A 27,561-nucleotide genomic window follows, 5' to 3' on the forward strand; every position below is an offset into this window, starting at 1 on the left:
GCAAAATGGGCCTGTGCTTTTTGTAAGAATACAAAGAAGAAACCCTTGAAGTAATCAGCTTGTCCGAAACGAGTTGACAATTCTGTTTAAAAGCAAGATCTGTTTTAAATGATAAAGAATTCCTTTATTTTCACTCTACAGCAGACTTGCCCCCAAAAGCTCCCTGTGGCAGTTTTTCTCTGAAAATTGCACTTTTGTCTAAATCAAAATGTTTCACAGAAATGTGCTATTTCAAATTAAAAAAAAAATCTAATAGTAAACACTCGAATTGAAATTTCATTTTACTTAGACAATTTGTATTAGAAATCAACTCAGTGTCTATGAACAAATGCTTAATACTGCCTAACCAGGAGCACACAGGACTGTCTGTGGTGTGCTGAAGGCAGTATTGCACTGTTATAGAAGATGGCTCCATATCTGCTTTATTTTTGCTGTCAGTTAGTCATGACACACACCACAAGACACAGAATACCTTCAATATCTTCTAGAAGTATTTTCCAGAGTATCTGGAGACTCAAAAACTGACAAAATACTGCAAGAAAAAAGGGAGGAGAGAGAAAGTACAGTAATTAAAAACAGCCTAGGCCATCAAAAATGTGAGACAGTGAAATCAATCAAAATTCAATACTATTAGCAGTAAGAAAAAGAAATTAAATGTTTTGAGAGTCTAGAACAAATATATGGTAAATTTCAAGATGCTATCTTTTTGGACTATTTTGGAAGTATTATTCTCTAAGAGGGAACAGAAATTCTGACTTTACATTGGGAAAAAGAAAAACACCCCCCAAAACACCCCAAGAGATATTTTAATGAATAGAGCCCTAATTTTGAATGAATGCTCATCAGAACAGATCAGTATTCTACCACTTTTGCTAAATGGGACGTTTTCTTTTTAAGAGCACATTGACAGTTGTCAGCTTCTTTTGAATTGTGACATCTCCCCATCCATTTTCAGTTTTGCATGCAGCTCTGAGCACTGTTTCAGTAACCTAAACAACAAGGTTCATATTCTAGATGACAGCAAAATAGTGATTCAGCAGACCGGTGGTATTAGCAACACCTTATACTGGTGTTGAACTTTGCATATAGAGCAACTGACTTCAGTGGGACTAAAGCCCTGTTCAAATGCTATGCTGATTTCAGATCTAAGATTTTGGAATCTTTCATGGAATGCAGTGAAGATATATTGATTTAACCTGGTCTCACGTGAACACTGCCTTATGTATTTAAATCAAAATTCAGTTCCTCTTCTGGTATTGTAATTGTTTTAAATATATATCTCCAGTAATTGCTGTGTGATACTGTATTTCATTTGGGTCAGCATAAGAAAGGCTGCAACCTTCAAATGCTCAGAAGCCGGGTCTACATTGTTCTAGTAGGGAAGATGAGACAAGACCGACTTTTCTTGATGAGATTGGAGTGGGAATCCATGAGGTACATTAAGAATTTAGTAGAGAAAAGTATTATTTGGGCACGTAGTTTAAACTTAACAATGTAAGTTTGACTGTGCAGTGACTAGATGGCAAATCACTAACCTCTGTCAAAAATGCCAAGTCTTTTTCTCTGTCTTGGAAATTAATGATCAATTCATGTAACTGAGAAATGATGGGGAATCAGGAGTACTGGTGCATGAGAATGGAAATAATTGTTTGTGGTTTTCATGAGAAGATTGCCGGTTTGCAGGATTTAAAATGCATGCAAACTGTTTTTTACATCTCTAATTGAAGATGTGTTTTCTGTAGGGAGGGTTGACTTGACATTGATGAACTTGAATGGAATACAAAGACGTGAAAATGGGCTCGTGTTGGCCTTGAAAGTGATTCACTGGTTCATACTGTGATGTTCCTTTTATTCCTAAGAATGCTGTGGGTTGCTAAATTTAGTTTTGCATGAGACTACAGGTGCTAGTTACACAGTGGCAGTGGTAAGAGGTATTGAAGCACAAATGCAGAAAGACTTTGATTTCCAAAAGAAAATTCTTTTATTTTTGAGACTAAAACAAGGACAAAGGATAACTTTGAAGTGATGGTGTTCATGAATTTTTGTTTTTAATGAGTCAAATTCTTTCTAGAGCAGTCACAAATGTTCCATAGACTTTATTATTTAAAACTTGATATTCAATAGACTAGGAGTTCTGTATGCATTTAGGAGAGCTTCATCCTGCATGGATGTAATTTGGGAATCTTATGTCATTTTTTGAGCTGATACAGAAATGTGTATTACTCTAGCAGTACAGTATGTATTGCTAAATAATGGATGTTTTTCTGCAGTTTTTTTCAAGGTTCCTGTATCTTTTTCAAAATAACACATCATGCTAAATTTATATATATATATATATATATGTATATATATAAAGTACAGGATTGGATTTCTTCTAGAGCCTTTTAGAATCTCCTTTTTTTTTTTTTTTTTTTTTTTCCAGGGGAGTAATTGGTAGGTGATATAAATAGTGTAGTTTCTAGGAGCTGAACATTTTGTCAATAAAAGTCAAGGCATGATAAAAGAAGATAAGGAGGATAGTGGGAATTCCAAAAACGGCTCCAGTTAGCTCAGAGGCATTGTCCTTCTGATATAGCTAAACCAAGACCAAGCTGACTTTCCTGACGTTGCCTTGGCACAGAGACAAAACTTACTTGCATTTGTCTTTAGCTGCCTGTGGAGAGGTACTGTATTGTATTGTGACTATGCTTTGGTACATATTTTGTTGCTACTAAATGAACATTAGACTAATTTTCTTGCCATAGATATTTAATAAAAATAATGCAAAATTACATAGCGATGCTAACTTTATTCAATATGCTAGAAGCACAACTAGAGTATGGTAACTATTAATTTATAGCGCATTATTTTTGTTAGGATAGAGATTTACAGCAGAGCTGCTGTATACTGAACATAAAGAACAGAGCAAATACATTTGAAAGCATTTATGCAATGTTCTTGAGAAGGCAGAGTAAAGAACATTATTTTATTGCAAAACTACTTTATACAGATAGAAAAATTGTAGAAGTTTGTTCATCAAAAGGTTTAGTGAATGTTCATCGTAAGGGAAGCATGCCATTAATACTTTCTCCTTCCCCGGATGACTTTCTGTTCTATTTTACCCACTCAGTTCTCTTCTATATATTTGAGAAAGGCAGGAGATCAGCTGGAAATTACAACCTTACCTGTATTTTCAAGTGGCCATTTTTGAGAAGTGAACGTGAATAATACGTTGTCAGAGACCATGAGGTAATATAGGTTTCTAGGGGCTTCTAGAGAACTTTTTGTAATGAAGATGTTTCCTGACTATATTTTGGAGATGTACATTGCCTGTTTAATCATCTTGTCTGTCCCTCTTTTGAAAATGGATAGAAATGAATGTATATATAGCAGATTCATAACAAATAATAACAACATCTGGCTGTTTGCTTAACACATGTATTTCTGTCTGATTGTACTTGGGGATGACTGAACTTCATTCATGCCTTCTCTTATATAAATTTACATTCTTGAATTGTGCCAATATTAAGGCAGGAGCAGACTTATTCTCTAGATGACTGTTAAAGTGCCTGGTATACCACCAAGGACTTCAATGACTAAGCTGTCAATGGATATTATTATTAAATCTTGGAGACTAAAAAGCCTCAAAGAACCTTGTTAGGGTTTTCTAAGATTAGATTTTTGTCATCTTTACCTGAACTGGGTTGCACCACACTCTGTGTGTTATCCTCTGATTTCTTAGTTTGCTCAGAGTGAGATTCTCTGAAGTGTAAGTAGCCCTTAGGTAAAACATACCTTGTTATTATAGTCTGAACTTGACCCCTGACACCCCCCTGCCCAAGACACTTGGCAGTTTTTTTGCCTGGCTTTCGATCACAAAGAAAAAGAACTGCAAATTTCTAGAGTAGAGCACCTTGCTTTGTCAGGGTAATGTATTGTGAACACATCTATTGTGGTCATTAAGCTGAAGGAAAAAAGATGCAATAATATTGTGTATTTCAAAAGGGTAATTAAAATGTTGCCTGCAAAGAATAGGTCAGTGTATTGTATAATTTCATGTCACAATATATTAGCATAAGTAGAGATGCTCTTCTGAAGTGAAAAGTTGTTAGAACAGGTACTTGCTGGCTGCACAAAGACTTTTATTTTTTAAAGAATACAGCTGCAAACAGACTGTCTCCCAGGCACTCACAGAGGAACCATGCATGGAGTAGGGCTGCCTACTGTAAAAGAAAACAAAATACAGCACAATGTCTTCCATCATTTATTATTATTATTTTTATTTTTTTTCTGTGTGATTTCAAAGGATAGTTAGGGTAAAAGATTATCTTGATTTGGGCACAGGTTATAACCGATAGATTTTCCTTTTTCTTCTTTTTTAAATATCATGCACAAGAAGCAAAGGAAAACAGATTTTCCTTGGCTATATGGAGTTTCACATGAGGTAAATTCAAGATTTTTGTTTTACTTATGTAAATGATGTTTATTCAAATTGGGAATAATATATACTTAAACTAAAAGATAATAATGTCTTTCTTTTTTTTCCTTAAGGTAATATTAATCATTTCAGAAAACTGAAGTAGTATTTTCAAAGACAAAAAAAAAACAAAAACTAAAAAAAACAAAGAAAGTGTTCTTTGGAGCTACAGTTTTGGTGCACACACAATCTGAACGTGTCAGTGCTTGCAAGAGGGAATGACAGATTGGCTTTTAAAGAACAAGAACTGTTTGTGAACTCTTCAGTGTTCCTAGCCACACATGCAAACCTGAATTTGAGTTCCTATATATCTGTGTGCAGCCTGTGTAGGATATTTAAAAGCACTTCTCATGGGCCTTCATCTGTGCTGGTGGTTTCAGGCAAATCTTTACAGTGGATTTAGTTAAAGCAGAAGCTTCCCAGAATGGTTAGTAAGCCTGACTACTTTGCACATTTACTATTTTATTTAACATTTGAACAACAATGAAAAAAAAACCAACAACAAAAAAAGAAAACTGGCCAAACCAAGTAAATCTGTTTATTGTAAATAAAATTCATGAAATAATCCCTTTAGTAAAATAGCTACCAGAATAATTCACACTTGCATCAGAATGATGGGGCTTTACATTAATATCAGTACTTCGTTGTACCTTGTGTAAAACCATTCTTTTTCTAAAGTTTCATGTTTATGGGACCCTTTCCAAAAAAACGCAAGCTCTGGAAGTCCTGTAATGCCTTTGGATGAAACAGGTACTGAAAAGAAAATAAGACAAAATGTTTAGGATGAAAGGAGAAAGGATGAAGCACATCTGTCCCCAGACAGGATTCACTTCACTTACATCTGAAAGACAACATTGTCTTTCTGGAGGTAAGAATTAATTGTGTGTTACTTCTTTACCATTCCATTTGAAATAGTAGTACAGCCCTTTCATTTCTGACTTTGGCATACCTTCATTTATGTATACACTTCTTTGAAAAATATCTTAACTCAGGTTTTCCTGGATGTTATTTTTCAGAAATGACACTAGGTTCTTAGAAGCTTTTTGCTCAGGGTTGTTTGAGACTTGTTGAGGTTAATAAAAAAATGAAGCTGAAAGTATCAGGTAGTCACTTGCTTATCATTCTCAGTCTGTTTGGAGTAGCATGAGTTACTTTGTATTAGAGAACCTTTGTAAGTATTTCATGTTAGAAGCTACCTGATGCCCAATACAGCAAGTTAGAGAGCTATTCTGTATTATTTCACCTTAGCTTCTAGATTCAGCAAATTAATTTTAATGCACATCACGTAGACTATGAACCTTTAAGTGAAAGTACATTTCAGATACAGAAAAAAAATCAGGCTAGTAATTAGAACCCAACTTTCCTTGCATTGACAGCAGCCAAGTCATTTATTAAGTCAATGTACCAAAGTAACAAGGCAACATCACACTTGATTGAAATCTTGGCCAAGTCTGACAGATGTTTTCAACTCATTGTCAGTCTCAAGTATGTTTTAATGAGTTTCAAGTGGCTGGAGCTCCCCTCTGCAGATGCCACTGTTACTGAAACCGTGAAAGGAATCTTTAGGGCAATGACAGCATGGAAAATTCTTTTGAGTAAGTGGTATGTCAGAAGAAATCGTAACTAGCGACACAAGTGCAGTTCCTGAGCATAATCCTTACCTTTTGAGTCTGATGAGCTGGTGCAAAATCATCTGGCTTTAGGTTAATACCCCAAATTCTCAAAGCATTTGATTCTGAAAAATGAAGGTGAAATTTTGGATGGGAGAATTCTTCAAGGATTACTGATAATTCCTGTTTCCAAGTTACTCAGAAATTGTGGAACAATTGATTGTTCTGCTTACGCTTCCAGGTCTGGCCAGGAGTCAGAAGAATAAAAGCACATCAGAAAAAAGCCTACAATAACTATTTTATATTGGTCTGAGCAGAAAGGACAGTGACTTTAACTGCAGTAGGACGAGAGATTCAAACTGGATCAAGTGCAATGATGCTGAATGCAGCACTTTCCTAGCTGGACAGTGGTTATACACTGTAGAGCAGATAAGTGGGATGACTGAAACAAAAGGGATGCCTAAGGTGACAGGTTACTAAATCCTGCAGTTTGACAAAGTTTTTAAGTTCGTTGCTAGGCAACAAACCAAGCTGATGTAAAAAGAGTTTTGCAAAAACCAAGTTTTGGTAGGTTGCCGTATTAGCAAAATAGGTTTTGTGGTTCAAGCACAACTCTCCTTTTTTGTTTGTTTGTTTGTTTATCATCTTAGCAACCCATGGTGAGGGTGAAAAAATTTCTAACAGAAGAAAACATTTGGGAAGTATGAAACTTCAGGTCCTTCGTTAACATACTCTTTGTTGCCATATTTGTCAACATTTTCTTTGCTGCAGCAGCATGCCAAATAGTTAGTATTGCCCAATGTATAAAACTAGATTTTGAGTAATGCTTCCTTGGAATGGAACATGTTCCAAAACGTTCTTTTAAATGTAAATAAACTATTAAGTGTACTAACTGAAAGCTTTGCCTGCTCTAATGGCTCTGTATGTCAGGGCAAGGTAAAGGGAATTAGCTGTGAAAAGAAGCTGGCTTTTCTGGTTTTAATTTTCTGGTTTTATTTATTTATTTATTTATTTATTTTGCTTAAAAAAATGTTCCAGCTTTTATCTCTGCTTTACTATAATTTCTGAATTAAATATATATATTTTTTCAAATTATTTTTGCTGTTACTAAAAACATTCTAAAGCACTTTTTTGGACCCAATGTGTGTAAATGTCTGGGACATACAAAGACTATATATATAAATACATATATATATATATAAAAATTCATAAGGAAATAGTGCATATAGAGAGACTTGAAATTGAGTTCTAGATTCCAACATATAGCAAGGAGGACTCAAAATTATCGAGTGGTTTATTTTAGATCCTTAAGTAACTAAACTGTGTAAGTATAGAATAATATAAGTTCTGAAATGATGATATTTATTATTCTACACAAGTAATATACAAATGCTGTTGGGACACCTATGAAAGTAAGACCTTCTTTCTGACGAAAGGCTATATTTGTAAGAAGCAAACAATTCACAGTTTATATAGCTTTTGCACTGACGTCTGAATTTTATATCCTGAAGAAATATGTTGAAAGTATTGTTTCTGAATCATGAATCCAGAATTCCATCTATACCAGGGTCTAATGGCCTCATCTGCCCAGAGAAAATCCTATAATCTCTGAAAGCTGCATGGAAAACAGCAAGCAAAACTGATTTTGTGCTAACCAGAGCTCATTCCTATTCATTCTGAAAGACTGAGCTAGGTGCTCCAATCCAATGTCACTCAAACTTGTACTTTATTCTCACTGAGGTACATGTGAAAATATGAGCAGCTCATACAAGAATTCTTTAATATTCATAGAAGCAAGTGATATAACATAATTGTGAAAACTTGTTCAAGCCAGCATCTTCGGGGATTTGGTCGTTTGGCTGCTGCTTGTGTTAAGCTTGTTGAAACTCATTTTTAAACCTTTCTTCTTCCTGCTTTACTATTATTATTATCATTTGATGCATACCCTATACATGGTTGGGGAACGTGAGAAGGAACAGTTTATGACCAGAATTGCTACAGAAATCTAGGAGATTTCCTTGCAGCCAACTACAGTGGAGAACCTAAATGAGTGCTTAAGTGGTTCCAAGCTTAGAGGTAAGAAGAGAAAAAGGCTTGAAAAAGGGTTGTTTGGAGCAATGTTCTTGATGCAATTGTGTTTAACGTAAAATATGAAATAAGGCAAGTACATATGTGACTGTTCCACTTTCAAAGCTATGGCTATCAGGCTAGACTGCAGAACGGGAAAATTTTCTGGCACTGTGCCAAACCAAAGATATGCTGATATTCTGCTGTAATTAGTAATGCCACTCTTAGGTAATCACAACCTGTCAAAATCAAGTACATGGCTTATTACCTACTTTAACTTCATTCCAAAGAAGAAAGGACAATATTTTAAATCTGTTCCAGTTTGCATAAAAATAAGCAACCTCAACTTGCATTTTTACCATTTTAATTCAATGACTGAATATTCTGATTCAGTTATTATGAAAGTAGATCTCCGGGAAATCCAGCATTAGAAATCTGTATTCACATTTTCATTGGAATAAGCTATGCTTTGGATTTCAACTTATAAGAAGGAAAATCAGGCATTTGCTTGAGAAGGCTCTGGTGCCTCTCCAACACATGTGCTGATTAGTACTGGTGTGTCACCAGCTGGAACTACTTAAGCTAGAGGGCACTTTGTATTCTTCCCCTCTCCATCTGTAATTGGCAAGTATATTTTCTGCCTACAATCAATTGCTTTTACATTCTGAGTAATGTCTCTAAGTAAGAAGAAATATTACAGCAGCTAGAGGAGCTATTGATTTTAGGCAGAAAATGCCCTTTCTAAATGCCACTTGAGATGACTGACTGAAACACAAAGAAAATCCGTGACATCACTATCATGGCCAATAACCCGTCACTTGGCAAACCAAGGAATGAACACAATAAATGTGGTTCTCAATTTACATTCCATATGAACCATGGCGCAGACACAAGGGAAGGACCAAATGGGGCCATCACATGCAAAGACCAATTTATTGAGCTCATAAGTAAATAAAGCCTGCATGTATACTGCATAGAGAGCATCAGAGACCCTGTTTTGTGGTAGAAAAGACATTGTAATAGCAAATATATCTTTCGTTATCCTGGAGACCAACAAGTGGTTAATAATCCTCTTGCAGCCCATGGGCAAACATACATGTTGTGGAGCAGTTCTAGATTCATAGAATATATATTTTCAGTCCTTGATCTGTTCACCATCATGCAGAAATATCAAGATAATAGACTTCGGATAGATGCTTTTGTTCAATAAGCATTTAAGTTATGGCGCTGCATTCTCAGGGATCTTTCTGAGTACCATAATCTGTATCTTCAATGATGCTTGTCAAGAATTGATTATTTTAGCTACTATTGGAAAAGCAGAATGGAGAATAATGGAAGCATGTATCTTGGAGACCATGTATTCAGCTTAGACCCTGCTGAATTTAGCAGATCAGGAGAAGAGCCAGTACCGGTTACCTTTTTTATCATAAGTGCTTCAGTCATCCATCTAGTTATAATGTATTCGTGTTATCATCCTGAAGAACTATATAGATTTTTTCTTTTGTTTAGAAGTTGTGTTCTGTAAATGTTCTGGCAAAACTTGAGGGGTAGGAGGAAATGATTTTCAGTTTTTCCGAAACGTGAAAGGTTTTTGATAATCTTTTTTTGTGCTTGAGGAAAAAAGTTACATCCTAAACTAAGGGACCAGCAGTTTCCAGACTAGTGATCTTAACTTGCCCAATGACAGACCCATTGGTCTTAGAAATTACAAGAATCTCAGATGAAACTGTGATGGGAGAGAAGGCTGAAAATAGAGGTACAAATCCTTGAGAATTACGAAGGTCAACACCTAGCTTTTAAATAGTTTTTTTTTCTTTTTTTTTTTCTTTTTTCTTTTTTTTTGTCTGGAAGTCTGCTTACCAACAAGTACACTGAAATGGTAGATTAACATCTCCCCATGTCAACATTTGGGTTGCTGCATTTTGAAGTATTTGGCGCGTATGTCAAATCTCCTGTTCCACTCCTGAATACTGTATGCTCTGTAACTGAAGCTAGAAGCTGTGAACATAGGAACCTCTTAGGAATGGTCTGTGGATGCACTATTCCCTGGTTCTCTTTAAAACACGTTTCTGTAGTATTTTACAATCATAACAAGAGGCTCCCCCTGTAGTCCCTCCCCTCTGTTTAAAAATTGCTGCTGCTTGAATTTTACAGTAGGAAGATACATGAGAACCAACCTGTGTTCCCTCTCTTCCTCTCTTCAGGTGAAACTATACTCAAACTGAATATTGTATGAGTGATAAACAACAAAATAAATATGCTGAGGATATTCGACATGCATCAACCTCTGTCTGTTCAGAAGAGTGAAAGAACAAATTGTGAATTTTGAATCTCCTCTGTAATATTAACAGATCTCCCTGAGGTGGGATGCTGGAAAGTTATGTTTCATTCATTGTTTATGTTCTAGTTCCTTATGCATTTTATAAGATGGTCTTCATTGTCACAAAGCATGTAGTTCTTCCTGGTGCAGTTTCCATACCTCCCTTCCAAGCTAATGTCCACAACCGTAACAAAAAACATTCAATGAGTACACGGCATAGCATTATGTGTACGTTTTAACTAGACTGAATTACATTCACTAAGAAAGTCAGTTCATTTTTAAAGTGCCTTGTAATGTCAATTGGACTTCCAAGTTTCAAAAGTCACTGTAGATCTGTATTGCTGTTGCCAGAGAGCACTAGTCTTTTTATTGCAATAGTGTCATGGCTTAAACAGCTACCTCCAGTCAAGGGGGTAAGTCAGCCATTCTGTCCAAAACCAGCCTGAAACATTGCCTGTCCAAGGGCCTTTCTGGGGGAAGAGTGGACTGGAGGGTGAAGGGGCTGCTTGTCCCTCCCCACAGAATAGGTAGCTAGGGTCACAAAGTTGTGAATTAATGCAGTAGGCTTGTTGATACATCCCTTCTAATACATAGTGCCATTGCAGTTGTGCATAGTGTCACTTCTTTGAATGGAAGTCACTGTAATTATTTTTCTCTTTGACTATATTGTCGCCTTCCTAAATGTTTAAATTCTCTGCTTCTTTGATATCAGCTTCCAGCGTTATAAGCATTCTTGTTCTTAATGTTCTGTTAAATTAAATGTCAACAGGTGATGACTTATGCTTCACTGGTGCAATCTTTCACTTTATCATGCAAAGTATGCATTTTTGACTTTTGACTATAACTTTTTTTTTTCTGTAGTGCTTCAGTATTTAGTGAGATGGGATTGCTATGAATTCAAGGCTACGTGCCCAAACCTACTGTATTTCTCTGAAAAAAAGCCCAAAACCTTAAACTCCTGCCCTCTAAACTGCAGTCTATTGCCAGATGTTAGCATGAACTTTATCCTGTGATGTAAAACCAAATTTCACAAAAATTGTGCTGCTATATCAGTGCTAGTATATCTTCCTTGAATTCCTTGGTGGAATTTCTACTTAGCATTGTCTGCACAAGGTGGCAGTAGGGGATTGGCATGGAAATAGGGAGCACCCAGGAGCAATGATCTTGTTTTGTGATCCATAATGCTAGCAGGACTCTTGCTAGATGGAGCAACCAGGTAGTTAGCAGAGTTGGGTGGCTGCTCTGTTTGCTTCTAATCAGCCTCAGAATGCCTTCTACTGTGGTAGGCAAAGATCTCGTCCTCTAATCAGATGACCGTTTCAGGTTTATTTTTATTTTGGTCCTTAATTTGAGGCTGTTTGTAAGAAGTTTGAGCTGCTGCAGATAAAGATGGCTTTAGGTGTCTCACTAGAGCCCCTTTTCATTTTCTCATGGGTGGCTTCATGCTATACTAAAACAAATGGGTGCCACTTGCACTGGAGTGTGTTCAACCTTAATTTGAAAGCTTTGCCAGTCTGGAACTTAAAAAAAAAAAAAAAAAGGCAACTAAGAAATCCAAGCACCCAAATATTAAATGGACTCAAAATGTCGACTGTTAAGGAAGTGAAACCTCCTGCCTTTCTTCTTTGGCTCTAAGTAATAGGCTTTTTGGAATGAAGTTAAAGTAAGTAACTGAGTATGGTAAGAAGCTGCTCTTGACATTTCTCGCATCACAACCTTGGTTTGAAGTAGGAGGCTGATGAGCATTAGAATATGTGACCATCTTGCATGTGTAGGTTTTAGAGCTAAGAATTAATGATGCTTTATAACCTCAGTGGAGAGAAGCTTCAGTGTGCTGTGCTGAAAAGCCCTTATTTGATATTTGAAAATGGAACAGCCATAGAAAGATTTAGAAAAAAAAATTACTACAGGCATCATCTCACAGGCTTTCAGAAAAAGGTGAGATGAAAGACAGCAGATGGATTTATCTTTTTACTTAGCAGCAAAACTACAAATCAGCTTCATATAAACAGATCTCTCAGCCAAATATAGCTTGACAGTAATTCTATAAGATTCATCAAGTCAAGGGAAGTGATTATGTTTGATGCCATTAAATAATGTGAAAGTAGGATATCTCATGATTTCAGCATTTCAAACTTGAGTCCATTAAATACAACTTTTTGATGAAAATGCTACCCCGTGTTGCAACAATTTTCATCTTCACGTATTCTTTAAAATCATGAACAGTTCTTATACCTTTCAAATTCTCATTTCCAGTAATCTTAAGCATTAGTGAAACAATTTCCAGACTGCTGATAATACTGTGACTTTTGACTTTTGTAAATTGGTGAAAGTGAGTTCTTAAGCTTTTAAAACAGTTTTCCTGGATATCAGTCTAACAGGTATGTGTATTTTACACATCTTACTCAGGTTGTCAATATAATAGTATCTTGAGCTACAGAAACTCCAGGCAAAACACATAGTCAAAGATATTTAATGAGATGAATCAGTCTTGCTTTCTTCTTTTTTTTAATACCCAAAGGTGGATTTGCACTGCCATAGAGTAAATTGAGGCATTTCCTGTTACGTCAAGGCTCTCAGATACAGTTTATTCTAGTGTGATGAACTCTAAGCTTCTAAAATGGCAAATTTCTAAACAAGTACTTCTGAAAAAAAATATGTACTTAAAAAGTACTTATATCATCATCCACTAAATCATATAGGCTCCTGTCTCTCTTTGACTCAGTAGAAACCAGATGTCTAAAATATCTTTGTAGGTTTGACTTAACTTTTACAGGCTTTCACTCTGTATAGAATCCAGTATTAATGCTATGCCTATGTTCTGTTTTAAAGTTACCTACAGCCAATTTGAAAAAAAAAAAAAAAAAAAGTTTAGATGCCCTAAAATAGTTTGGCTTCTCAAAACCACACATATACCTAAATCCTTACTGGAAGTCAGGCAGCTAAATGCCATCTGGATATGGCTAGTTTTATTTGTTTCACATTAAATAGCTAACAGTATGTATTAAATATAATAAGAGATGTGTGCAAGTGTTTTGTTGCTTGGGTTAGTTGTATCTTCTTTTGCACTATTTAAAGTGTAGTTTTTTTTTTTTTTTGCAACATTTACATAGTTTATGTATTGTTTGATTCAGCTGTCATGTGTCTTTGAAATGATTAATTGATAACCCAGAGCACAGCACCAGAAGAGGATGTCCTTGTTGATGAGTCTGGAAGATTAGGTCTGAACATGCAGGGCTGGGGAGCTGTGCTGCAAAATCTCATTTACACAAACAGATGGCAGGCAGAAATGGCTTGTGCACAAGAAGAGTAGTGGACAAGCCAAGGAAAGAGCTGGCACTATAGCTTACAGAAATCAAGCGAGTTGTTAGGGTGCACAAACTCAGCTATCTGATAAGTGCCCAGCTACAGAAGCTCTACCAGACCTGTGTAAAGGTGGGTTTTGCTGATATTATGTTGCCAAATCATGATTGTCCAGCTTCAGGCTAACAACTGTGATTTAACAAGAAAGAAAAGGATACCAAACCTGCCAAGTTCTCTGCAATTACACTGATCTCAGACAGAGTAATCTCTTCCCTAGTTGTACCGAAGAATAAAAATCCAAAAGTTCTATAATGAGTATGAAATTTGTGAGCAAACATATAGCATTTGTGATGTTGGCAGTGTGTCGTGGAAGAGAATGATTAATAACAACCTTTCTTAGTGACCTCTTTCCCGCTGTAAAAGAGGCTAGGTATGTTTTTTTAAGGCCAGATTTAAAACAAATTTCTCTGATCAGGTTTCCAAATCGAGCTCTTAGAGAGATGGTATTCTTCGAGGGGATATCTCAGGTTAGATATCTGACTGCGTTGTTCGGCCCCTAATTAGAGTTCTCTTCTATTCAGGCTCTGGGGTGACTGCAGGAGTTACTCTGCAGGGAGCTCTTTGCAAAACTAGGTGTAAGTACCTCAATTTTCAGGCTTTGCCTCTGTGAAAGATGTCCTGTGTAATACAGAATTGATTAAATCTAGTGAGCTCTGTTTAATAGGGTTCTAGGGACTTTTTTAAAAACCTTGGAAAATGCTGGTGAAGAGTGTGAGCAAAATATGAGAAAGAATACATCTTTCTTTGAACCCTATCAATTTACTGTTTGCAGACTGAATTGTTTTAATGGCTTTATTTAGAGATATTCCTAAGGATAACAACAACCAGGGTTGCAGAATGCCTCCTTATTCTAGCAGAAGGTTCTGTACCAGTGTTTCCACTGTTGGGTGCAATTAAAATATTTGTTCGGTGTAGCAGTGCTCTGGGCATTGTGTACTTATAGGTCAAACAGGGGAGCTGCCTGCATACTTACAAGATGGTATTTCCCAGAAGAGCAATGGCTCAGCTGTCTTAGGTTCGCCTGTATGTGTTGACTGGGCTCTAGAAAACCCTTAAGGAAGTTACTCAGAAGTGGTAATCCCCAGATATGTGTATTGGAAAGGATCGTTCAGCTCACTGTGTTGTCTTCAGCTCTGAAATGTGAAGTGTTGCTTGCCCTAAGAAAGCTGAAAAGACTAAGCCAACTGCCATAGATGTTCAATGCAATATTAGGGTTGCACAGGTAAAATCACATTACATTAACATTAAAATATTAATGTTAGGACTTTGATCAAAAGTTCTTCTGCATATTTCACTGTGTTGATTATTGTTAAAAGCACACTTGGTACATTTCTATGTAGTCAGTGGCCATAATTGTAGTGAATGCTCAATGCACCATATATATACGCTTCCAGTTTAAATCTTACAAAATTTTTACACTTACAAAAAAACCCTTACTTTTTACACTTACAGAAACTTACAAAAAGTTTTTTGATGGTGACAGCAGGAAAAAGGGATATATGCTTGGGTATTGTAACTCCTGAAAAGAAGGAAGGAACATAAATAAGAAGAGGGAGAAGATCTTGGAGGCGATCATATGCATTTTTAAGATAAGTCTAATGAATAATGCCACAAACAGACTGAGGCACTGAGCTTGTATGCTTTGCATGGAATGAACAAGGCTATTAATGAAAGAAATGCTGCTATACATATCCTGGCCTAGTAATGTGACATACCTTCTAACAGTCATTGTGGTGGTTTTACTCGGGTGGGCGGCTGAGCTCCACCTCAGCTGCTCTCTCACTCCCCCTTCTCTTTGAGGAGGGGGATAAAATATGACACAAAGAGCTCAAGGTTTGAGATAAGGATGATTTAATTAAAGGGAAAAGGGAGAGGGAAAATAAAAAAGAAGGAGGGAAAAAAAAAAGAGGGAAAAAAAAACCAAAGGCTGCGTGGAAGCACACAGAGAGAAAAAAAAAGCAGTTACTCTCTACTTCCCATCAATGAGTGATATTCGGCCATGTCCTGGGAAGCAGGGACAATACGTGTAGCAGTTGTTCGGGAGGACAGATGCTTCCACCACGAGAGCCTCCCCCCACCTCCTTCCCCTTTTCCACTTTTTATTGCTGAGTGTGACACCACATGGCATGGAATATCCCTGTGGTCAGTTTAGGTCAGCTGCCGTGGTGATGTCCCCTCTCCATCACTTGCACATCCCCAGCCTGCTGGCTCTTGGAGGCTTGGAGGGAGTCCTGATGCGGTGCCAGCATTGTGCAGCAATAGACAAAAGACTGGTGTGATACTAGTGCTGTTCTAGCTACAAGTGCAGAGCACAGCACTGTATGGGCTGCTGCAGAGAAAGTTAACTCCATCCCAGCCAGACCCAGCACAGTCATATTCTTGGCTGGTACAGAGGGAAAAGAGCTTCGTGAAAACTTGCATTACATAGTTAACAATGTTTTTCTTCTTTTCTATTCTTCGGACATTCTCTTAATTGCTAAACTCAGACTTGAAATTTAAGCATCTGCCTTTGATAGATCATATTCTGTACACTAAACCTAGCAAGAAAGGAATAGACTACATCCTGGTTTCAAGCAAATAACCTGTTTCACCCAGCAGTAAATAGCTCTGGTGGGACAGAAAGCGCCATCAGGTGAAGCTAATGAGTGCTTCTAACCAAAGAAGGGCTACCAAGTGCTGTTAATGATCATATTTGAGAAAGAAAGGTGTTTCCCTACCTCTTCTCTGCCTGGAAGTTCTGCTATGTTCATTAGGGAAAGGAGGCAGTTTACTCTTGCAGAGATATAAGGGTATTATGCATAACTGAGCTGTTTTAGCATTTTTCAGGGTGAAAAATGGGAAACTTCTTGAGGCCTGGACTGTCAGACTGTGGAGGTATGTTTCCTCTGGGTATGGAGTTGGACAACTGCCTGTAGTACAACAAATGTTTGTGCTGGTTCCTCTTATTATTGTTTGTTTAGAGATGAAGTGACTTCCTAGTCTTGGTGAAGGAGCAGTACAGTGAACAATTTGCTCTTCCAGTCTGTCTTGTAGTGTTCATCACAGGACAGCTGAATACTGATAGCAGAGACATCCCTAGACCGTTGTAAGGGGTTTTTATTTTCTTAAAGACTATTTTTGTAGGAAAGTTCACCTCTGGAAAGTGTTATTGTCTCCTGGTTGAATTGTTTAGTATGGTGATTACTTTAAAATAACCAGATCTTTTGGCATTTAAGTATGTAGAAGTCAATTCAGTCAGAGAAGGTGTTGAATCTTTCTTTTCACTTCTTTGGAGACTTTCAGTCATTGCAATGCAGCAGACAACTGTCTACAAATTTGCTAATAATAAATACTAACTGTTACTTCAGTAAAACAGTAATAGCTAACATTCCTTCACAGACCAATCCACCTAGCTTTTCTCCTTTCTCTAAGGAAATTTTGGTGATGGCTATAAGGTTTCCCATAATAAAATCAGTACTGTAGAAATCAAGTTGCCTGCTGAACAAGTGTCTAATGTCTTTGGTAGTGTATGTAAAGTAGACTTACTTAGGTAAAGTTCACTTAAGAAATTGCTTTTGGAGTTTATTAGGACTTTAGTTTTCTGGTATTTCTCTGTCTCTCAGGTGTGTGGTTTCTCTGACTTTTACAGGTTTTAGGAAAACCTCCTGTTACCTACAAAGACTTGATGTGAAATCATAGTTAGTTGTGACTTTCATTGTGGCTGTTGTGTACATAAGTCAAGTAAATGGAGACTTGGGCAAGGATATTATTTTATGACACAAAATATCTCACGATGTATCCTAATGCTTTCCTTGTTTGGCAAATACTGAGGAATGAGCTGCTCCTGTGAACTCAGATGTTTGTAATTACTTCAAGATATCTGCTCTCTGTTAGTTTGTGATGATATGGATTCAAAACATAATGCTATCAGCTGATGATGTCTTAAGTGAAGATGAGGTCTTTCAGCTCAGATGGGACATACTTGAAAAATGAACCCAAATTTAACAAGTCTACTCAGTGAATCAATTTTCTTGCTTTGCATTGTAGCTATAGCACAGCTTAAACCATTAATGCTGCACTTAAAAATAAATAGTTTCAATAGTACTTACAAACATGGGAAAAATACCTGCTACTTTCAGAAGGCTTGAGACTTAAGTGAGAAACAAATGATCTGTAGTAGAGATTATAAGAGAATAATTCATGGTGTAATATGCTGAAAAGAATACATATGGCAGGCTGAAAATGCGTTCATGGAACTTTATCCTCAGGGAAATCTTTCATGCTCTTCTGAATATGGATGGTTTTTACTTGGATCAATGTATTTTGCTGAGATCTTAACATTGCTTTTGTTTTGTTCTGTGTTTTTTCAATTTTTCAAAAAGATACAACATGATCAGTAGATTTGCATCTCTGCCAAGAGGGTAAGAATCCTTATGAATCTAATTTCTAAATATGCCATAATCACTTTCTGGAGAACAAAGATGGTAATAATTATTAAAGAGTCTTTAAGACTGTGAATTCCAGGTCATGCATGCAGTCGTTGACTAAGTGTTGGTAGTAGTCAGTGAGTTGTTGGCACTTAAATATATTGTACTGAATTTCTATTGCATAGATGTCTGCTGGAATGTAAATGACATTTGATTTAATACTACCTCATAGTATTTTGTGACTGAAAAGATAAACAGCTTTGTCAATAGTAAATTGTACTGTACATATTGATCTCTTAATAACTTACACCTGTAAAACAGCTAATAATTTACACTAATAACATGCTTTCTCTCATCAATACAGAGACTAGATCTTGAATATCTGTTTTGAAGAGTGGTAATTTTTCTGTACCAGGAAGTTCATTACCTACCTTTTACTTTTTTCTTTATTCTCATGCTTTTCTCCAGTTGTCAAAGAATGGACTCCCATTTGTACAGTTCTTGCAGAGATCTGTCAAAAAGTATGCTTGCCATTGGTTTGCTATGTTGTGTGAAAGTAGCTGGCTACAGCACACACAGCTGCTGCCTAAAATGTTGTTTTTTGGTGGTCTGTGATTGCTCTTGAGTACTTGACTCCTTAAATAGCATTGAGACCCTCAGTGCTCTACAGTAATCCTACAGAAAAGTTGGAAATTGGCCAACATTTCAATACTGAGAATGCAGTTTTTACACGTGCCTGTGTTGTCATCTTTTATCAGCTCTTTCATTTAGGGATGTTTAATATTGCTTAGTAGTGCTTTGAAACTCTTATCAGTGAACTCAGAATCCAGACATGGATTGGCTAACATGTCTTTCTGTAAAAGGTACTGTCAAAAACAGAGTATGAACTTTCATGTTTTTGGTGATAGGGTCACAAACTAATTCATGTGAATGAGAAAATGTTCTGGTCTAGCAATGTAGTGTTCTGTCGAGATTTTTGCTGTCGAACTTTACTTGGAATATATATGCACATATTTCTAAAATTGCAATTCCACTTCTATTTATATTTCCTGAACTCAAAGCATTTATTAAAATGCACTGGAAGGAAGCTGAAAACAGATAGGTCTCTCTACCAGCTCCTTATGGTTCCGCTGACTGTTCATTTGTATCTGCTCATAAAACTTCACAGCATTTGCTTGAGAGAAAGGGTCTACTATATTGATCTATAGCATTTTTTATAAAGTTACCTTTTTTTACAAGACCATTTTTTCACTTTTAGAACTGTATGTTGAGTTCTGGGTGTGATAAGATGATGTATGCTGAGCAGGGTGGAATGAGAAATCTCTCTCAATTTCTGAGTGAATGCCATGTATTCAAGTTATCTTCTTGATATTGCCTAGCTGACTGTGTGGTGTTAAATCAAAAAGAAAGAAAACTTTTTGATTAAAATGCGTGAAGAATATCCACCGCTAGTTACTAGTATAAAGAAAAAACAGCTAGTCTACTACAAGTCCGGTTAGCAGGTCTGTTTCTCTAATGTTATTCTTTGGTTTCCATTGACTTACTATAACATATCCAGAAGATGATCTAGTGTAATGTATTAAGATTGTTTTGGAAAAGAGAAGCCTATTGAGTTAGCATAAATGAAACAGAACAGCATAGAGAGTTTTACATAGGATAGTAGCTTGAAAGTATCTAGTTTTGCTGCTACTTTAGCATCTCCATTGAAGAGGTAGTTTAAAAAAAAATCAATTGACTTAGGTCTCTGGGGAAATCAATATGTTGAAAGTAGATGACGGTTAAATCTGTAGACTGACAGATATTTTTACTCAGCAGAGGGCTGTAGGGCGAGGAGGTGCAAGAACTTAAAAAGCCAGCATGTGTGTCTCCCCACATGATGTTATGAAGGAAAGTAGGATAATTTTAAAGTGTCCTACAGTGTTAACTGTATGATATATCACAACAGATTGAGATGTCACACAGTGGCTCTGCTGAATGTAAATTGTCAACATTGCATGTAATTCTTTGCCTCTTCTTGGAGCAGGTAGTGCAAAAATGAGATGTCTAAGTGTCTAAATCACATAAATGACTGCTTTGTCTGTCACCGTTATAGATAAAAGCCAATAACAACAAATAAAATGAATTACCTGAAATGGAATCTTAAATCAAATAGCTTACCACTTTTGTATCTCTACTGATGACATTTATTAAGAAAGCTCTAATAACAACATGCAGCAATTTACTGAAGCATGCTTTCACAGCAGTACAGCAGGGAATGTCTTGCCTTAGTCCCATTACTGCTCCCAGAATTTCAGGCATTATTCAGTACCCATTATTTTGGCAATTTTACCCCCATAGAGCCTCAAGCATTTGAGGAACAGAAGGATGTCTGGCAACTATAGCCTGAGAAATGAGAGCTAACAAGATAAAGTTAACTGCAAGACAATTTTCCCTAAATAAAGTGGCTATTCTGTGTTGCTGTTCAAACACAGGATTCTCTGTCCCTTGAAAAGGATTTTTTTGAGTAGATTTTGTTATTGGGTGTGCGCAACCTAGAGAAATTAAATTTTAATCTTGTTTCAGAGACTGTATGTTGGTTAACAGGTGAAAAATTGAAGTGAAAATATTTGAATTTTTTATGTTCGACCTATCCATCTGACTTGTCATTTATATGCTAGAAACAAAAATTAACTTTAAAACATTATGAATGTGCTTATCAACATCTAAAATTGCAAAGCAGCTCAGCAGATGTTAGCTGTAAGTATTTGTGCAATCCTGTTGATCTCTACTAAGCTAGTGATATACTTAAGCAAATGTGTTTTAGTATCCTTTACTGATACAGGTCAAAAGTATCTGCTCTTTTTCATCCCCCTTTATATATTTTTGGATATAAGTTCGGATAACAGTTTTGATCTCTGCTCATCTCCTTATTCCCATACTGTTACCTTCAATAGTGCCTTAAGACTTAACAGCTTGCAGAGAGAAGTACTTGGAAATTTTGGACTGTCTTCCATGACAATGCAAATTTATGAAACTGTTATAAAAATACATTCTCTTAAATTTAAATTATAGGTGTTTATAGTTGAAAGGAAAGACCTGTTCTAGGAAAACTATATCACTTTGTCTTTTGTGTCTGCATGTGGCAACATGTCTTTATTCAAGGAAAAGTTTTGTTTTTAGGCTGTGTGTATGCATAAAAAATTAGCTTACTTATCTGGCAATGGCTGCGTTTGAGTAGCTGTACCGTGAATTTACTGGGATAGTGTCTGATAGTTTGTTGTGAGCATGTTTTGTAGAAGAATGTAATTTAACTGAAACTGTAATTAAAGACCATTTTGATTTTTTCCAAGTTGGTTACTTGGCAAAGCATCAGCATAAAATCAGCAGCAGTCGCACATAAAATAGTCTGTTTTAAGTCAGTGGTGTGTGGTGGGTCTTATTCAGCATTGGCTTAGCTCTAACCGATTCCATGGAAGTGCACCCAGATCTAAGCTGGCTTGTTATTTTACGGCAAAATAGCATTATTTGCTGTGAGGGCATTGTTAGGGTTTTGGGACATGTAGCCACAGTAGCACAGTTAATGAATGACATAGCACTGGGTTGAGTTATCTAGACTTTTCTTCCCCCCTTAGGGGATTAGGGAAAATTCAGTAATTGTGGTGGAGGTTTAGAGTCCAGCTGTGTTATCTGAGGAAATCCTGTGCGTCCCAGCAGTGTTCAGTTTGCATATTATCAATCTCTCTTAGTTTGAGGAAGTATCTTGGCCTTTGATACAGTGCCAAAACTAAACTGTGTTTTTTGTGGGAGAAGATATGGAGGGATATGTTTGGAGGGCAATAGCCCATGGCCTATATTTTTTTATGATTGCTCATGAAGTTGAAAGGTGATCAAGAGCAGAGGGATAAAAGGCTTTAGCTACTATGTGACTGTTATCAGTGTCATTTAAATACACTTAAGTTAAAAAGTACATATTATAACCATATAAAATGAGAAATTTGTGAAGGATTAGTTTTTATACAGATATTGTGTTATCTTTGTGAATTTCCAGTATGTTTAGGTAATTACCAATGGTATTGTATTAAATGATACAATTATCTTAGTAATTTTAAATAATGTGTCCCTTGAAAAACCATTACTTAAAGCACTGGCGTGACTTTTTTTGTTACTTTCAAGCCACACTACAGATAGAGATAGTTGAAGATAGGGTATTTATTTTTTTATTTTTAAACTTTGGTTAAAATTTCACCCAGAACGGAGTAATGATAATTAAAAAGTTTAGTATATTGCTGTGTTGAGGGGTGAGGAAAATATCTGTCACTCTGCAAGTACTCTGCTGTGCTCTTTCCTATGTTGTTGCCTCTATTAAAACATATTCTGTCTACGACTAATTGTCCTTGTCCTATATGAACAGAACTGAAAAATAAAGACACAAAGATGTAATGATATTTAATGACACTGCAATGGTCTGAAACCATTGCAAGTATGCACCCTAATTAAGCATTTATAGGAAGATAGGGAAGCCTAGATACTGTGCACTGAACTTAGAAGTAGTAAAAGTATATGTTTCATAATAAGTAACTTTCTATTATTTAAGTGTATTTATGTGACTTGATAATATGAAGCCTATTCTAGTCTACTATCTTCTACAAAATAGGATGTTTTCTAGTCACTGCCTTTTGTATACTAATAAAAGGGACTTGCAAGGGGCTAGCTCTGATTATATCTTCTTGTCAATGCCTCTGAGTTAAGAGGGAGAAAAATGAACATATTCACGTCTACACACTTTGGTCTTTAAGGGGAAGTCATTCTATGCAGTATTTAGAATGACGCTATCTTGTAAGGGTATATGCTTCCATGCTTTGAATGACAGCGGTAGTTCTAATAATGATACTCTTTAGTAAGTGATATAGGAAGTAAGACTGTCAGCCCAGGAATAAGCTAGCTCTATATATATATATATATATTTAGAACAAAACCAAAGAAGAATCCATAATGTAACCAAAACAATATCAACAACAAAAAGCTCTAGAAGAATTTCTTTGAATGCTGCAGTCTCTATTCTACTTGCCATCTCTATTCTACTTGCCATCCCTTAGCTATAACAATGAAAAAACAACAGATACCTTTTATTTTTCAACAGATATATGCAGGTTAAATTGTGCTAGCTGGCAACCACAGAATAGTGAGCAAATTTGCGTTCAAAATCCTCGCTTTCAAAACTATGAAGCATAGCAAAAGATTAGAGGCAAACCAAGTTTTACTCTTCTGTGCAATTCTTCAAACTTCACAAAATATAGTATGTGTGTTTAAAAAAAAAAAAGGCCAACTGATGCTGATATGGGAAAAGCAAGCTTTATTTAACACCTAAAAGCAACAGTTCATTCTCTGAATATTTTTGTCGTTCCAGTGTGTGCAGGTAAAACAATAAAAAAAGTCATATTCTTTCTTTTTTTTTGTTAATCTTTAAATTGGACATTCACAAAGGAGGTGTTAACAGTGAAGACATAAAAAAGGATACTTTTTTGATACTTGCTGAAAAGTCATGAGATGGTCTGAAAAACAGCGTTGATTAGTCAAGATGCACAGGATTCTTGTGTTAAATTATTGCATTAAAACTAGACTATCAGTAATTCATGCTTAAAAGAATCTCTGGAGGTTGTTTGTTCAAAATCTCCCCCCAACTGAAACAAGGTCAGCTGAGATAAGGTTTCTCAGAGCCTTGTTCTTGTGGGTTTTGAGTACCTTTAGAGCATTCCACAGCTACCCTGGGCACCCTGCTCCAATATTTCATCATTCTCATAACGGATGGTTTTTCCTAACATCACAATTTTTGTTGTAGCAGCTTTTTCTATTGCCTCTTGTCCTTTTGCTGCATGCTAGAGAGAGAAATCTGCCTCCATCTTCTCTGTGTCCTTCCAATAGATAATTGAAGACAGCAACAGGATTTTTCCTTCAGTAAATTCTAACTTTTCTTTCCTAAAGTCTTGATCCTTAAATAAGATATGCATATGTCTTCTGTTGATCTTATTTCATTCCAAATTTGTATCAGTACCTATACAAAAAGCTGTCAGAAATAACTGAAGATGTTAAAGATGGCGGTTGGGGGTGGGGATTGGAATCCTACAAAGCAGTTGTCAATAATTCCAAAAGGTGAATGAATATAGGTTAGTACTGGGATATGGGCAGATTGGAAAATGCCGGTTCCCTTGGGGACATAACTATATTTCACTCTGAAAGAAGTAAGTTGCAAATATATTTTTATTCTGAAGTACTAGTTGTTGGTATTTATTTGCATTCTTTAGACATAATATTGATAAGTTTATTTGCTTGTGGCAACACAGGGATGCTTCACAGGCACAAAGGTGAGCATTAGGTCTTCTGGGATCGATACCTTACAGAGAATTCGGGTCAGCTTGCACAGAAGCTAAACATCAAAGAACTATGAAGGTACACCAATATGAAGTGGTCAGTCTGCAAGACAGGTATTTAACCTGTCTTTCAGTTCATTTTCCAAGCTGCAGGAAGGCCTTTTATTATTATTAAGAGGCACTGTGAATGTATAAAATTCTTGTACTCCTTGTAAGGAAAACTGACTGGAAAAAAAAAAGCCCTCCCTAAAGTAGAATGATAATAAAATATATTAGAACTAATAAACTTGTAAAGTTATATGAGTGAAAATGCTACCTCTTTCATCTGTCTGTCTTTGGATGAATTGATAATAATTTAGTAGTGGAGGTTTCTTATTATATTATTGTACTTGTAAAAAAAAGATTATGGCAGTTCTTCTCTAAATGCTTGTTGAGATAGCTCATCATATCATGGAAGGCAAGATTTTTTTTTTTCCCTGTATTGAAAACTGAGAGACATTAAGTTAAAGGGGGAATGTGTGGTATATTTTCACCATGAAATTCATCAGTGGTAGGGTTTTTCCCACATCAAGGTCTCTGATGGTGAAATTGAATATTTCCTGTTGATCTGTGGAGAAGAGGAGGAGAAAAAACAACCTAATGAGGACACAAAATAGGTATTTGGCCAAAAAAAAAAAAATCTAGGATGTTTAATATAATTTACACTGGAGTTTATGTTGTGCTTCTCTTCTAAGTTAATAGTGGAAAGTTAGGGAATTTTCCCTATCAATAGAATACTTTATAACTAGCCTAACTCATCATTTTGTTGGACTATCTTGTGTTAGGATTTCATTGGCCAGAGGATACAGAATAAAAGTTATACAAGTAGAGCAAAAGTAATAAGTCTTTGCTAGAATGCTTTTTTTTTTTCCTGTTGGGAAAGCATATAGGGCACATAACTAGCTGTACAGTGTCTCTAGGCATGCTAAAAATAGCCCATTAAATAGGTGGCATACAGTAAAGAACTCCAAAAAGCTTTTTCTTGGTATATGTGTCTTTGTACAACATGTGGGTTGTGCTATGTGCTACTTGTGCTATGCACAGGTGATGGATGCATTTAAAATACAGGCCATGAAAGTTTGTGGTACTGTTTATCTCCCATTAGGAAGAATTGTTAAGAGGTCTTGAAAATATATTTATGTTCTTCCTGGTACCGACTTGACTGTCAACTGAAAAATTCAGACTTGGCAAAATACTCTGAATTTCTCTGAGCAATTAGCAGGATGTATATGTTTTTCTGGCAGTCTCAGGGTAAGAGGTGAGTGATAGCAGCAGAGTTTTGAGACATTTGTGCACTTGTCTGTTTCAGACACCTTTCCTTCAATTGCTCTAGTACGTGTGAGAACTTAGTATTGTGCTTGACTTTTCTGATGATGCTCTGGGATCTCATCCTTTCAGAACACTGCTTGTGAGTGGGTTTTATATTGGAGCTGTGCCCTAGACTTCTCTAATACTGTTGAAAGCAGTGGCAGTAGAGAAGTGAAAGTAACGTCTTCAATCTTTTGTGCTTTCTCTCCAAAGTTAACCATGGTATCAGCTGTGGGTAACTTGTTAGCAGTGCTTCCTTGTAGTTGCCATTGTTACAGAGACATTTGTGCTGCAGTCTGAAAGCAGTCCTTGGTCTGCTGGCTGCTCCTTTTGCAAGTAGATTGCATGTGCATGCAATCACATCAGCTCAGAATAAGGGCAGTTCCACTAGATTAGATTTTTTTTTTTTTTTTTGCTATTAAATGTCTCCAGTGGTACTCTGCTTACCTCTGTGATTAGTAGGGGGGTTATGGCCTCTAGAATTTGATCTCTCGTCTTCGTAAATCCTAGTAGTGTAATGAAATACTGAATTACTGTAAGGATTAGAGTTTGGATGTCAGAAATACTAGGTGTGTTTATAAAGTCTTGTTAGACTTATATCCAAAACAGGCCTTATGAAGTTGTTTGTAAGTAGATATTGTAGAAAATGTTATCATGTGCACTGATTTCTTGCTGTGGCATGTTATGCAGTGAGATGAAACTGTCAATAAAACAAGCTGTTAGGATTACGGAAAAACAAAGAAAGAGGCATTAGATGATATTAGGGCATCCAGTTAAAGAATATAAAGAAATATCCTGTAGTATGCGGGAATATGGGAGAAGGGAAAGGTTTAGAATAGCGAAGCCAAATATAGGTTTAGGGGAAAAAGTAAAAGAAAGAAGAATCAGTGTTGGTTAAAATAATGCAATCACGATCAGAAGTTCTGTTAACATTTATTTTTGAATGTTCTCACTTGGAAGGACATTTGGTAGGGAGTGTACAGTTGCAGGGCAAATGTAAGAAATAAAGGTGGTAGCTTTGGAAATATTGCAAACCCACTTTCAATTTTAAGAGAACACGGGGAGGAACAGGCAAGAAGCAGAAATATGTGAATCTTAAGCATGTGTAAAAGTAAAGGAAATGTGAGTAAGAAAAGAAGCTGCTAGCCATTTACTGATTTTCATCTGTTACTTGCAACTATCGTGTCACTTATGACATTAATGGAAGTCTGAAGTGCCTTGTTCAGCGTCAACTTGCACATTTTTCCACTATCTAGAAACACAGCACCAGTTGAGTGCTTACACTAAAAATCAAATAATAAAAAAAAAAAAGTATTTGTGTATACTGCTGATACTTGAAACAGTAGCTCTAGGGATTCATTAAAGCATACTGCTGGTGTACAAACTGGTATTGCTTAGTTTTGATGTTTTGGTCTTTACCTAATATGTAATTACAGAGCTTATCAAGGCTTGAATTCATGGCTTTACCAGTACATTTTAGATTTTTATTAAACAGTCTTTTATTTCTTTTTGTGGTCTTTTATACCTTCATTAAGATTCAAGCAATTTTTGCTTTTATGTGATTTCTTGAAGGGCAATAACTGTGTTTTTCTCAAACTAATGGAATATCTGTGCTAAAGCTTTAGACCAGTTAGATTTCATTAGG

General features: G+C 36.2%; 1 long non-coding RNA gene across 2 annotated transcripts in view; it reads left to right on the forward strand.

Moving 5' to 3' along the window:
- Positions 1–13,645: 13,645 nt before the first annotated feature.
- The window catches only part of LOC106048177 (uncharacterized), a 161,132-nt gene continuing 147,216 nt past the window's right edge, over positions 13,646–27,561 (forward strand). For both annotated transcript variants that reach the window (XR_010831102.1, XR_010831103.1), the window contains exon 1: positions 13,646–16,690. This is a non-coding gene — a long non-coding RNA (uncharacterized lncRNA). The remainder of the gene's footprint in view (positions 16,691–27,561) is intronic.

The sequence above is a fragment of the Anser cygnoides genome, chromosome 4, assembly GCF_040182565.1.
Source record: "Anser cygnoides isolate HZ-2024a breed goose chromosome 4, Taihu_goose_T2T_genome, whole genome shotgun sequence".
Taxonomy (NCBI): Eukaryota; Metazoa; Chordata; class Aves; order Anseriformes; family Anatidae; genus Anser; species Anser cygnoides.